Source organism: Ornithorhynchus anatinus, chromosome 10 (genome assembly GCF_004115215.2).
Source record: "Ornithorhynchus anatinus isolate Pmale09 chromosome 10, mOrnAna1.pri.v4, whole genome shotgun sequence".
NCBI lineage: Eukaryota > Metazoa > Chordata > Mammalia > Monotremata > Ornithorhynchidae > Ornithorhynchus > Ornithorhynchus anatinus.
The window spans coordinates 38,551,898-38,566,104 of NC_041737.1; the positions used below are offsets into that span (position 1 = coordinate 38,551,898).

Consider the following 14,207-nt stretch of genomic DNA (forward strand, 5'->3'; position numbering starts at 1 on the left):
AGGAAAATGGTCAGGAACACCTCACACATGTGTGGAAATCTGAGATAACCTACCCCCATCCTTACTGCAAAGATTTAGTGTAAGTCGATTTCTTCCATCAGTGGCACTTACTGAGCACTTACTGTGTTCAGAGCATGGTATTAAGACCTTGGGAGATTACCGTACAGTAGAGATACATGATCCCTGCCTTTGAGGAGCTTGCAATCTAGTATCTTTTAAACTACTACTATCCCTCAGCAGCCCACCTATTCTGTCTGGTTCTTGTCTACAGGATTGGGCTTGCTTAGCTATAAATAAGAGAAGCAGTGTTGCCTAGTGGATAAAGCACAGGCCTGGGAGTCAGAAGAACCTGGAATCTAACCCCAGCTCTGCCAGTTGTCTGCTGTGTGACCTTGGGCAAATCATATGTCTTCACTCTGCTTCTATTACGTCACCTGTAAAATGGGGATTAAGACTGTGGAGGATGGACTGGGTCCAGCTGATTAGCTGGTATCTACTTCAATGCTTAGTACAGTGCTTAGCACAGAGTAAGCACTTAACAAATACCAATACAAATACCCCGCCCCCCACCCCCCAAAGAGAAAAAATATACCTTCAGCATCAATTCAAGGATATACAAACTGTGGTTAAAAAGGCATTAAGCCCTGGACTTCTAGCAGAAAGCCAGTTGATGAAATAACCAATTCACTTGCTTTTTCTTTTTTTCTTTTAACAGTATTTGTTAAGCATTTACTATATGCCAGGCATTGTTCTAAGCATTAGGGTAGATTTAAGGTAATCAGGTTGGATGCTATTTGTTAAGCGCTTACTATGTGCCAGGCACTGTTCTAAGAGTTTGGATAGATTCAAGGTAATCAGGGTCAGACACAGCCCATGTCCTACATAGGGTTCACAGTCTTAATCCCCATTTTACATACAATTTAACTGAGGCAAAGAGAAGTTAAGTGACTTGGTCAAGATCATACTGCAGCTAATTGGTCGAGTAGGGGTTAGTAAGGATTCCTCTCTATCTAAACTGCTACCAGGTTAGTACTCATCCTATCCCAAATGGATGACTGCATCAGCCCCCTTTCTTACCTCCCAATCTCCTGTCTCTCCTCACTTCACTCCATACTTCACTCTGCTGCCTGGATTATCTTCCTCCAGAAATGTTCTGGGCATGTCACTCCCCTCCTCAAAAATCTCCAGCGGAAGCCTATCAACCTCTGTATCAAACAAAAACTTCTCACTATTGGCTTCAAAGCTCTCCATCACTTTGCCCTTTCTTACCTCACCTCCCTTCTCTCCTTCTACATCCCAGCCCACACACTCCACTTCTCTGGTACAAGCCTTCTCTCTGTTGCGCATTCTTGCCTGTCCAGCGTTCTACCTCTGGCCTGAAATGCCTTCCCTCCTCAAATCCACCAATCACACTTCCCCCCCTTCAAAGTCCTACTGAAGGTTTACCTCCTCCAAGAGGCCTTCCCGGACTAAGCCCCCGTTTTCCTCAGTCCCCCCCACCACATTGCCACAACTTGTTCCCTATGATCTACTCCCCTTTCTCCCCACAGCACTTGTGTACATATCTGTAATTTTCTTCATTTATATGGATGCCTGTTTACTTTTTTGATGTCTGTCTCCCCTCTTCTAAACTATAAACCCAATGTGGGCAAGGATTGTCTCTCTTTGTTGCTGAATTGTGTTTTCCAAGTGCTTAGTACAGTGCTCTGCACTCAGTGAGCTCTCAATAAATATGAATGAATGAATAAACACAGAACCTTCTGACTCCCAGGGGTGTGCTCTATCCACTGGGCCATTTGCATCATATTTTCTGCCTCTTTTCCATTCCAAAATTCTCCTTAAGGAATCAGAGTTCTCCCAACTGGGAAATAGTCTCAGTCCCAAAGGTATCTGAAATCTCAGAGATGTGGGCCCTCGGATTGGAGAGGAGGTTTAGCAAAGTACCAGAGGGTTAAGCAATAGCAAATCAGTTTGCTGCAGAAACCAGGTAACACTGGGCTAGTGGAGGGAGGCAACATCTTAGAATGCCCAAAGTTTGACTCTGTACTACAGTTTCTCCCAGAAGTATGGAAAACTGATCTCCACTTGAGGGGGAGATGCAATGCCACTGCCTTCGAGGTGGCCCCAATCGTTCTGCAAAGGGCATGACTTAGCCAGGGGTGGGGAAACAGAGAAAGGGCAAGGTTTGAAACGCACAATATTTCTCTAATCAATACTCTGCCCCTGAACAAAAGTGCCAAGAGGAACATAAATGTACCAGACTGCATTTCAAAATGACATTGCAATAGCGGGGACATCCAAAACTCTCCAGTCCCCGGCGGTGCCCGGCTTTAAATTTATTTCAAACTGTTCTCCCCAACTTGCCTAATTTTTTTTTTTTAGTCCAAAAAGCAGCAACTCACAGTTAGTGAACAAAGCTCTGAGATTTTTTTTTTTTTTACTTACAGCTAAATTTAACTTTACCCATCCAATAAAAAAGAAATAAGGGAACCTTTATTATCTCCCTGGATTTCTGGGTATGATACCACATCATAGAGAAGTGGTTATTAAAGACAATGGCCTACCAAGGTGAAGTTTGTAATAAAGCCTATTATGTGGTTTCACCATTGACACTAATGGAATGTAACAGTGATTTAGAATGATTTAATGGTTCCCAGGTTGTGCTCTAATAGTGCTCTTTATATTATGATGTATATCACAAAACCTAATGTGGCTGTTGTGATATATTGACAGTATTCATGCTGTTTCATTTTTTTAGGGGAATTTTAAAAACTGTCAAAGACGAAAATTAATAGGCAGCAACCGCTTTATTTTCCACGGGGTTCTGTTTTTTTAAATGTATGTGCATAAATTTCCATTTGGTGCCTCTCTTAAACTAATAAATTCATTTGAATTCTTATTCCAAAGTAATGAAAGAGAGGTGTGGGTGAATGTGTCTATGTGTGGGAGTCCGTGTTTGGGCATGTGGGTATATCTGCTTTGGGGATTTGGTGTCTGTGTGTATGTGATGTGAGTTTGTTTGGGGCTAGGTGTGTGTATTCATGTCCTGTTTGCAAACAAGGGTGTTGGAAATCTAGCTGGATGAATTGTGCTTTGTAATTTTTGAATATATTGACAAATTCATATTATTAGATTGAAATGCATCTCAGAGTGTTTATAAAAGAAGTAAACTATTTGATTGTATTGGGTTAAAATTATACCCTTTAAACACGTGAAGCAGAAGCTTACCTATTCTTTGCGAAAAAGCAAGGCTCGAGTTGATTCTAAGGCCAGTTCTTAGACTGCTGAATAGAGAGAGGCCAGGCAGGGTGGAGACAGAGCTGAACTAGGGCTCAAATGCCCTGTAGGATGTTGGGGAATATTTGAAAGCAGTATCTGTTCACTCCAAGGCCAAATGTGAATCTGCTCAGGGCACATTCCTGGGTGCATGGAGTGGATCTCACACTACAGAGGAGTGGGGAAATTGGGAATGGCCCAATTTGTAAGATAAACCAAGAAAAGCACCTAAGGACAACTAGCTAAGCATGCATGCCCCTTTCAATAAACAATCGATCTATCAGTGGTATTTATTGAGTCCTGACTTTGTGAAGAGCACTGTACTTAGGACTTGGGAAAGTACAATACAATACTGTTAGTAGACAGGATCCCTGCCGTCAAGGAGCTTGCAGTGTAGTGAAGACAGACATTAAATAACAGGTAAGGGAAGAAATCTAGTACAGGTATAAATGTAAGAACAAATGTGTTGTAGGGGTAGGAATGGGATAAATAACTAGTGCAAAGAGGGTGGCATTAAGTGCATGGATTCATGCAATTCTATTTATTGAGTGCTTCCTGTATCTTGAGCACTGTACTAAGCTCTTGGGGATGAGACAGTAAAGAGTAAAAAAAGGGTGGGAGTTGAATGCTTATCCTGGCTAGACTACTGTGTCAGCCCTCTCTCTGATCTCCCTTCCTCCTCTCTCGCCACACTCCAGTCTATTTTTCGCTCCGCTGCCCGGATAATCTTCCTGCAGAAATGCTCTGGGCATGTCACTCCCCTTCTTAAACAACTCCAGTGGTTGCCTATCAACCTCCGCTCCAAACAAAAACTCCTCACTCTAGGCTTCAAGGCTCTACATCACCTTGCCCCTTCCTACCTCTCCTCCCTTCTCTCTTTCTACTGCCCACCCCGCACGCTCCGCTCCTCTGCCGCCCACCTCCTCACCGTCCCTCGGTCTCGCCTATCCCGCCGTCGACCCCTGGGCCACATCCTCCCGCGGTCCTGGAAAGCCCTCCCTCCTCACCTCCGCCAAGCTAATTCTCTTCCCCTCTTCAAAACCCTACTTAAAACTCACCTCCTCCAAGAGGCCTTCCCAGACTGAGCTCCCTTTCTCCCTCTACTCCCTCTACCGGCCCCCTTCACCTCTCTGCAGCTTAACCCTCTTTTCCCCCCATTTCCCTCTGCTCCTCCCCCTCTCCCTTCCCATCCCCTCAGGACTGTACTCGCCTGCTCAACTATATATATTTTCATTACCCTATTTATTTTGTTAATGAAATGAACATCGCCTTGATTCTATTTAGTTGCCACTGTTTTTCGAGATGTTCTTCCCCTTGACTCTATTTATTGCCATTGTTCTTGTCTGTCTGTCTCCCCCGATTAGACTGTAAGCTCGTCAAATGGCAGGGACTGTCTCTATCTGTTGCCGACTTGTTCATTCCAAGTGCTTAGTACAGTGCTCTGCACATAGTAAGCGCTCAATAAATACTATTGAATGAATGAATGAATGAAATATGATTTTAGCAGGGTTTTGAAGATGGGGAGAGTGCTGGTCAACTGGATGTGTTGGGAAGTTCCACTCAATCAATCAATAGTATTTATTGAGCACTTATTGAAGGGCACTGTACTATAATAATAATTAACAATTATTTGAGTACTTAATATGTGTCAAGCACTGTTCTAAGCCCTGGGGTAGATATAAGATAAGTTGGACCTAGTCCTTGCCCAACATGGGGTTCACAGTCTAAGTAGGATTGAATCCCAATTTTACAGCTGAGGAAACTGAGGTACAGAAAAGTTAAGTAATTTGTCCAAGTTTACTCAGAAAGCAAGTGGTGGAGACAGGATTAGAACTCAGGTCCTCTGACTCTCAGGCGCATGCTCTTTCCACTATGCCATGCTGGTTCACACTAAACTATGAATTTGGGAGAGCACAATACAATAGAGTTGAGTGACATAATCCCTGCCCACAGTCAAAGAGTGTGGGGGCAGCTTGAGCAGTGAATGGGTCAACAGTGGTGAGAGTAGGGCAAAGGACAGTGAGTAGGTCGGTATTTGAGGAACGAAGTGTGCAGACTATGTTGTAATGGGAAAGGAGTGAAGAGAAGAACGAGGGAGACCGCTTACTGAAGAACTTAAATATGGTAGTGAGAGGTTTCTTCTGGATGTGAAGTTGAATGTATAGTTATGGGAGAAATACCTCCCACCCCTAGTCTGTAAGCTCAGTGTGGGCAGGGAGCAGGCCTACCAACTCTGTTATATTGTACTCTAGCAAGTGTTTCGTACGGTGCTCTGCACACAGTAAACTCAATAAATAATTGATTATTGATTGAATGGAAACTCAGGCTAAAGACTGGTATTTCCTATCAATCTGGAGTCTGTCTCTAATAAGGCAGGGGTTAGTTTATAAGGAACCCTACCTCCACTAAGGAAAACTCAAGTTGTAGTAAGTATGCCTTGACCAACACTGCGCACATGCCCACTGTCATTTCTTCCAGCATTGGGCCATGATCTATCCAGACAGAGGCATTTCCATGGGAAGAACATTCCCTAATCCCCAACAGTGTTCTATTCCAAACACGTCATGAAAGCACATGTTATGGGAGAATTTAGCAGCATGGCTTAGTGGATAGAATATGGGACTAGGAGTCAGAAGGACCTGTGTTCTAATTCTGGCTCAGCCAAATTTCTGCTGTGTGACCTCGGGCAAGTCACTTTACTTCTCTGTGTTTCAGTTACCTCATCTTTAAAATAAATATTAAGACTGTGAGCCTCATGTGGGACAACGTGAATATTTGGTATCTACCCCAGAGCTTAAAGGAGTGCTTAGCACGTAATAAGCATTTAACATGTGCCATAATTATAATAATAATGATTATTATTATTGTTATTAATTGACTGCATATGTTTAGGATGACCAGAAAGAGCAGGTCTGTCCATATATTACTGCTCTGGCTTCCTGGATGACCAAACTCAGGGTACATTTTACCACTCTTTTCTTTCCCAGCTGCCCTGAGTGCTTCAGGGTCTCTAATATCAGCCCTTCTGCCCCTCTAGGTCTTCTTCTTAGAGAAGCAGCGTGGCTCAGTGGAAAAAGCACAGGCTGACGCATCAGAGATCATGGGTTCAAATCCTGGCTCCACCACTTGTCAGCTGTGTGACTTTGGGCAAGACACTTAACTTCTCTGTACCTCAGTTACGTCATCTGTAAAATGGGCTTTAAGACTGTGAGCCCCATGTGGGACAGCCTGTTCACCTTGTATCCTCCCTAGCGCTTAGAACAGTGCTTTGCACATAGTAAGTGCTTAACAAATGCCTTTATTATTATTATTATTATCCCTCTTCCTTTCCTTTGCCTCTTGACCTTGATCCTATTCCTGTTCCTTCTCCTACTGTGGCCTTTCAAGCCAATCATTGTCTGTTTCTGCATTGGTATATGTGTTGAGTCCCATGTGTTCGTCATGTGGAATGTGTCTGCTTATACTAATATTGTATTCTCTGAAGGGCTTAGTACAATGCTTTGCATACAGTAAATGCTCAACAATTATGATTGAATGAATGTGTAACTTTGGCTTCATTCACTTATCTATGTATGTTCAGCAAGTTTTACTCACCTATTAAATTACAAATTCCTTTGGGACAGGGCAGTGTCTTCTACTAGAATGTTCACAAGAAAGTAGTATAGTCTTCTGTACACCATTGCCTAGCTGTTTGCTGTGGTAGAACAGCGCTCCAAGGCCAGTTGCGATCCGGGCCAGATTCAGTCTAGCAAGGAATTCGCCGCCTGCCATTGGCAAACACACAGTAACAGTGGTCTGCATACTGTAGACATCTCTTGCAGCACTCCACACATAGTAGACACTCAGTAGCAGGGCCAGGATTAGAAGGCAGGACCCCTGACTCCCAAGCCCATGATCTTTCCACTAGGTCATAGCGAGTGTTTCAGCATGGAGTAATTTGGATCAATGAGTTGCTCTTGTGCTGGGATGTAGAGACACGATCTCTTTCCCAGACAGGCTGTTTGTGGAGCATAACTCCCACCAACTACTAGAAAATGAGGAGTTGGACCCTGCAGGGTGATAAAGGATCTAAACGTTAGAACATATTGGATTACAACAGCCCACAAGGAGCTGAACTTATAGAATGTCTGCTTGAGCCAGGAAAAGTAGAGAAGAAAACTTGGAGTGGGGATTGGTTAACTGTCTTGTATACAGGCAGCCAAAAGGCTTGTCAGTGATGGATGTATGGTCAACAAATGACATCATGAGGGCTTGGGCATGAAGAGGTTGGGAGAGATGTGGTCATAAAGGGCAAGTTCTCCACTGGTAGTTCTCTTCTATTCATTTTCTTTTTGTGGAATTTAAGTGCTCATTATATGCTGGGCACTGTTCTAAGCATTGGAGTAGATACAGGTTAATCAGGTTGGACACAGTTCCTGTCCCGCATGGACTCACAGTATTAATCCCCATTTTATAGATGAGGTAAAGGAGGCACGGAGAAGTTGAGTGACTTGCCCAAGGTCCACAGCAGACCAGTGGCAGAGCTGCTATTAGAACCCAGATTCTTCTGACTCCTAGACGTATGTGCTAGACCATGCTGCTTCTGAGCTTCTTCTGATGATGAAAGTTGATGGGCCAGAAACTTCTGATGTATTCAATAGTAGTTGTTCATTCAATAGTATTTATTGAGCGCTTACTATGTGCAGAGCACTGTACTAAGCGCTTGGAATGAACAAGTCGGCAACAGATAGAGACAGTCCCTGCCGTTTGACGGGCTTACAGTCTAATCGGGGGAGACGGACAGATGAGAACAATGGCAATAAATAGAGTCGAGGGGAAGAACATCTCGTAAAAACAATGGCAACGAAATAGAATCAAGGCGATGTACATTTCATTAACAAAATAAATAGGGTAATGGAAATATATACAGTTAAGCGGACGAGTACAGTGCTGAGGGGATGGGAAGGGAGAGGGGGAGGAGCAGAGGGAAATGGGAGAAAAGAGGGTTAAGCTGTGGAGAGGTGAAGGGGGGGTGGTAGAGGGAGTAGAGGGAGAAGAGGAGCTCAGTCTGGGAAGGCCTCTTGGAGGAGGTGAGTTTTAAGTAGGGTTTTGAAGAGGGGAAGAGAATTAGCTTGGCGGAGGTGAGGAGGGAGGGCGTTCCAGGACCGCAGGAGGATGTGGCCCAGGGGTCGACGGCGGGATAGGTGAGACCGAGGGACGGTGAGGAGGTGGGCAGCAGAGGAGCAGAGCGTGCGGGGTGGGCAGTAGAAAGAGAGAAGGGAGGAGAGGTAGGAAGGGGCAAGGTGATGTAGAGCCTTGAAGCCTAGAGTGAGGAGTTTTTGTTTGGAGCGGAGGTTGATAGGCAACCAGTGGAGTTGTTTAAGAAGGGGAGTGACATGCCCAGATCGTTTCTGCAGAAAGATGAGCCGGGCAGCGGAGTGAAGAATAGACTGGAGTGGGGCGAGAGAGGAGGAAGGGAGGTCAGAGAGAAGGCTGACACAGTAGTCTAGCCGGGATATAACGAGAGCCCTTAGCAGTAAAGTAGCCGTTTGGGTGGAGAGGAAAGGGCGGATCTTGGCGATATTGTAAAGGTGAAACCGGCAGGTCTTGGTAACGGATAGGATGTGTGGGGTGAACGAGAGAGACGAGTCAAGGATGACACCGAGATTGTGGGCCTGAGAGATGGGAAGGATGGTCGTGCCATCCACGGTGATAGGGAAGTCTGGGAGAGGACCGGGTTTGGGAGGGAAGATGAGGAGCTCAGTCTTGCTCATGTTGAGTTTTAGGTGGCGGGCCGACATCCAGGTGGAGACATCCTGGAGGCAGGAAGAGATGCGAGCCTGAAGCATCAATAGAGCTCTCTGAAAATCAATTTTCAGAACTTCCCAAATCTTCTGAACTTTCTAAAACCCAACTAGTATTGTACTGTAATTATACAATAGCTTTCAGGTGTTCTGAATTCCATTATTAGATGAGGGTTGTGGTCTTGAGTTTGTTTTATAATAGCTACTGGATCCATGGGAATTAATAGATTCAGACAGATGCCTCAAAACATATTTCGATACCCATTCCTATCTTATTACTATGTCCATCACCTGCAGGCTGCTTTACTTCCTTACCACCTGTTGTTATTTGACTAAATTTATTATTGAAAAGTTATAAAAACCTGATAAAAATAGTGGGTCTTACACTAAGACTGAGGTAAAGATCTGTAACAGCACTGTGCCTTGACCAATGTCACACCCATGAGCCCAGTGAATATTCTTGTGCCAATTTAATGTTATTTAATGGATAATATCCTACCAGGACAGACTTGGGTTGTGGGTAGAGCTTCCCCTAACTGTACAACCAGGTTATATCAAGACTGCATAATGAAAACACATTTAGCAAAACTGGGAGTAAAAATTCCTCTCAGGGTCGCACTTGGAGAGTTTCCAGTACTCTTCCAGTCTTGGCTGCAGGAGGGAGAGTCAAGCAGAAGCCTACACATTCCATTCCTAGCTTGGGCAGTGGCTAGTGAGTGGAAGGCAATCTGCTACAAGTCAAAATTCACCCGTGCTGGGCAGCAGTGGCTTAGGAGAGAGCCGTGGGCGGAGACTCAAGTTTACTGCATGGAAGGAGGCAATGGTAAACCACTTTTGTATTTTTACCAAGAAAATTCTATGGATACACTATCAGAATGATTGCAGATGGAGAGCGGCCAATCTGGGAGGGAGTCATTCAGTCGTATTTATTGAGCGCTTACTATGTGCAGAGCAGATGTGTCCGTGGTGTCGCTATGTGTGGGAAATGACTCCATGGCATGACGAGACAAGACAAGGGAGCAAAATTACTCTCAGTGAGTATCCAAAGATTAGTGAATATTAATTTCCTAATTCTAAAGCTCGTTGTGGGCAGGGAACATTTCTACCAAATCTGTAATATTATACTCTCTCAAGCATTTAGCACACTGCTCTACACAGAGTAAGTGATCAATAAATACAAGTGATGGATTTATTGAGATATAATATATCACAATCATTCCTTGAAAGAGGCCGAGGAATCTCCTTTATTGGCTCCAAAGGTTTTTAAAAACTATGTGTATTCTCTTCAGCCTGGACTGGTTTCGAAGTAGTTCCATTTGGAATCAGGCGGTGAACAGGACGGCCCCCTTAAGGTTCTCTGCAGATTGGAGTTTTTGTGATTCTCTTGGAGAAAGCTAAGGGCTATTTGATACATTGGTCTAATTGATCTGGAAACATGGAGAGAGCCTTGCAGGTGGTTGGGAAGATACAAGAAGCCACCACAAGGAAAACTATGATTTCCTCTAGTGCAGGGAAAACGTATCTCCACCATGAGGGGGACATTTCTGTAAAAAGAAGGTCACAGCCATTTCCATTGGGTGGTAACTGTGTCTTCAAGTGCCCTCAGTCCACCACTGCTCCCCCCGTATGAAATCAATCACCAGTAGTCAAATTACTTCCCTTGGACCTAATGGGACATGGCTAGAGATCTCCCGGGGGGGTCAACATTTGTCCTGCTAGCATCCACATGACAAAGCTTTGAGCATATGGTGACTTAGGGTAGTTTTCCTCTGCACTTGAAGCATTCCCTCCAACCACACACCAAAGTCACAGTTTCTCAAGGGTAGAGGGGAGGTAGACTGTAGAGTGGTTTGACAAATAGAACTGTTCTCTGAGTAATGTCTTGGGTGTCTCCAGCTGCAGGAGGAAGGGCAGGGATTCATAGAGGGCCATTAGTTTTGCCAGTGAAGTCATTTCAGACCTATCGGCAAGTCTTGTCAGGAGATATTTCCTTTCCTGTTTCCCTTTTGGTATAAAATCTCCTTATGAAGAGCTTGGGAGCATCCAACCACACAAAAGTAGGCAAAGTGACAGTTTTATATAACCCAAATGTTCTTGAAAAAGAATTACCACCACCTCCTCTGTTTCTCTCACTGAGTTCTCCACCTTGGGATTGGAGCCAGCAAAGGGGAAAAATGACTACCAACAGACAAAGATTCTATGCAAGGGAGTGAAATGAGATAGGACTTACTCTGACCCCAGTGGGGTCCTTTAAACATGAACATGCCAATGTTGGCTGATTTGGTTTTAATAAACAGAATTAAAAAAACAAAAACCCCGAGAAAATGGTGTTAGCTTGAGCTCTGGATAAAGACCAGAACTCAGCCTGTAGCATGAATTCCATATTTTCCCACCTCCCCCTCTCTCAGCCATTGCCTTGAAGACACCAAACTTCCAGAAGTTTCCAAACTTCTCAGGACTTGCAATGGGAGATGCAAAGAAACCTTTGATCCTTCCCACTCCCCCGGGAGAACTCCTTTCAGGGAATAACCTTAGCGGGAATTGTATCGCCCGGGTAAATACCTTTCTGTGTCAATATTATTTATCGTACAATATTTTGCCCACTGGGGTAAAGACAGAGCCAGGGTTTACTAATCAGATTACGAGCACATTTATTCTAATTTATACCTTCCACGGTTAGCCTTTAAGCTACAGTTGACCTCTTATTTTTTATATTAACTGGAAACAATTCATCAAGTGAGTTACCCCTCTCCTTTCAAATCCACTTGTATTACTAAAAGGTTGAGGAAAGCTCTCTGGGGAGCAAGGGCAATTTTTGACATGGGTCTCACCAGATTAAAGTATGCAGGGACAATATAGAATACATTGGAGCAATAACATTATCACATCACAGCATGATGGAGAGGCATTTCCGCGCATTTTTGCCCTTTTACCATAAGCCAATAGTAGCCACAGGCGTTTGACTGGAGAGCTTGGAGGATTGACAGGCCTGGCAGTCATTACACGCTGGATTGAATACCAGATTACTCCAAAGTGGCTCGGGGTCAAGGAGCAGTGTGTTCCTTTTGGCACTAAATGACTTTAATATCCTTACTGTATTAGTCAATTACTTTAAAGCTGCTGCTCTCTGAGCTTTCTCTGCCCCCCTGCAGTTTACTCTGGACATTTGAATTGTTCCCATACTTAACCCACACATCTGCTTTTAGCTGTCAAAAGAACAGTGCTATCAGTGGAGCTATTGACAATAAGAAAAGAGCAGAGGTACTTGCTGGAGGTGTCGAGCGTTTTTCCCTTTAGGTTGCTTCGTGTCATTTAAAGAAAAAAAAATCCAAAATAACTCAGGCACAAAAAGGGTCTCTCCCTAGTCCCTCACTCGCCTCATTCCCCAACCTGGTCAAGATGTCCGACACGGTGGCTCTCCCAAAGGCAGAAGGCTGTCACGATCATTTTTTATTTGTTTTTCTTATGCTCGTTTTGATTCAAACTGGGACAGAGGACCTTGCTGGAAACCTATATCAAACTCTTTGGATTTAGTCGCACAACAGTCACAATGATTATGGAGAATTACGCCGGGCTTCTCAATTTATTGGTGCAACGCAGTGAGGAATTTTATAGCACGGCCACTGAACTTTAAAAGGTCTGGCTTGGCTTGGTGTTAAACTAACATGTCTAGATTAAATATGGGCTGAATTGATTTGAAATTTAAAACTGCTTGAAAGCCATGGCTTCAGTGTCTGAGGGAAAGTGATACCATTCACAAATGAAAGCACTTTGTTCAAGGCACCTTGGTGCTGATGTGTGCGGGGGTTTGTGTGTGTGTGTGTGTGTGTGTTTGTGGGCATGGGTGAAGGAGCTGGTCGAGGGGAAGCCACTGAATGAGAAATCAAGCATCCCATTATCTCAGGAACTTCGTACCTCATTTTCCAAAGGTGTTTTTGTGCAGACCCCAAAATACTGTTCCAAAAGTCTTTGGTGAAAATGGGATGCTCCTTTACTATTCCCAAAATTACATTTCAACCCACCAAACCATTTCAAATTTGTTGGTAAGGGGCCATTTCCTCCCCTTCAACTCAGTTTAAAACCAGGACAAAGAAAATGCGAAGTATGGAGAAAAATGTTGGAGAAGTTTGTTGAGGTGCAGTTTGGAGGGGGTTGGATGTCACTATTTGACTGGATGTCACTATGTGACCTGACCATGAAATACCTGAATGGGTGAGAAGTTATTTAGAAATCTGCACAGTGCCTCATCAAATACAGGTCAAAAGTCTTTCTTTGCATTTCAACTGCTTTTCTGGAATTAATAGGCATAGTGGGGATATCTTATGTCCCAGATATTTGGGCTCTATGCAGCTGTGGAATCCAATCTGACCAGTTGTCTTAAGTCAAGAAAGTGTCTCCTCGAAGGCCACAACAGAAATCTGATACAACTCTACCCCGGCCTGTGAGGAGAAGAGGCTTGGTCGGGTGAGACAGAATCTGAATCCTCAAAGCACTGGGTACGGCAGAACCAGCTGACACCATGAAAATTCAGACAGGGTCTCCTCAAAATGAAAGCACTTTTAGGAATATTTTGGGTCTTCAATTTCATTGTTATTTTTTTTCCTCAAATGAAGCAAAACTCTTTGTATTATTATCAGTAACACTATCTTCTCCAATTCTTTTGCCTTGTTTTATTTTCATTTTGGGGGGAGGGACAAATTCAAATTTTTTAAGCCATTGAGAATAGTTTTGAACAAAATTAAAATGAAATGTTCATGTTTGGAAGAGGAAATGTGCTAGGTGTTACTGCAGCAGCAATCAGACCAGGGGGACATTTAATATATTATATATAAAACTACTTGTATATAAATGAACACTAACATACTGTAATCTTACATATAAATAGCACAGTTCTCTGTTCCCAGTAAGCACTTAATAAAAACTATTACTACTACATATCGATATATTATATATACATGAATTTTCTTTTCAACAAACTTCTGCTTAGCAGTACAGCATAATGAACACTGCCTTGGGATACACATTGAATAATTGTGCTAATTTAAAATTGAGTCAGCCAAGGACCTTAAAAAACTTGGTAGGTCTTGGTAATGATGCATCATTAGCACTCTTCATTCATTTATATTTTGTTGTGTTTAGGGACTTGGG

The 14,207-nt window shown here is 43.5% G+C and overlaps 1 non-coding gene across 1 annotated transcript; it reads left to right on the top strand.

Moving 5' to 3' along the window:
* The first annotated feature begins 9,660 nt into the window (after positions 1 to 9,660).
* Positions 9,661 to 9,798, top strand: LOC114814927. The gene has a single exon (XR_003762722.1). It is a non-coding gene; the product is annotated as a small nucleolar RNA SNORA7 (small nucleolar RNA).
* The last annotated feature ends 4,409 nt before the right edge of the window (positions 9,799 to 14,207 follow it).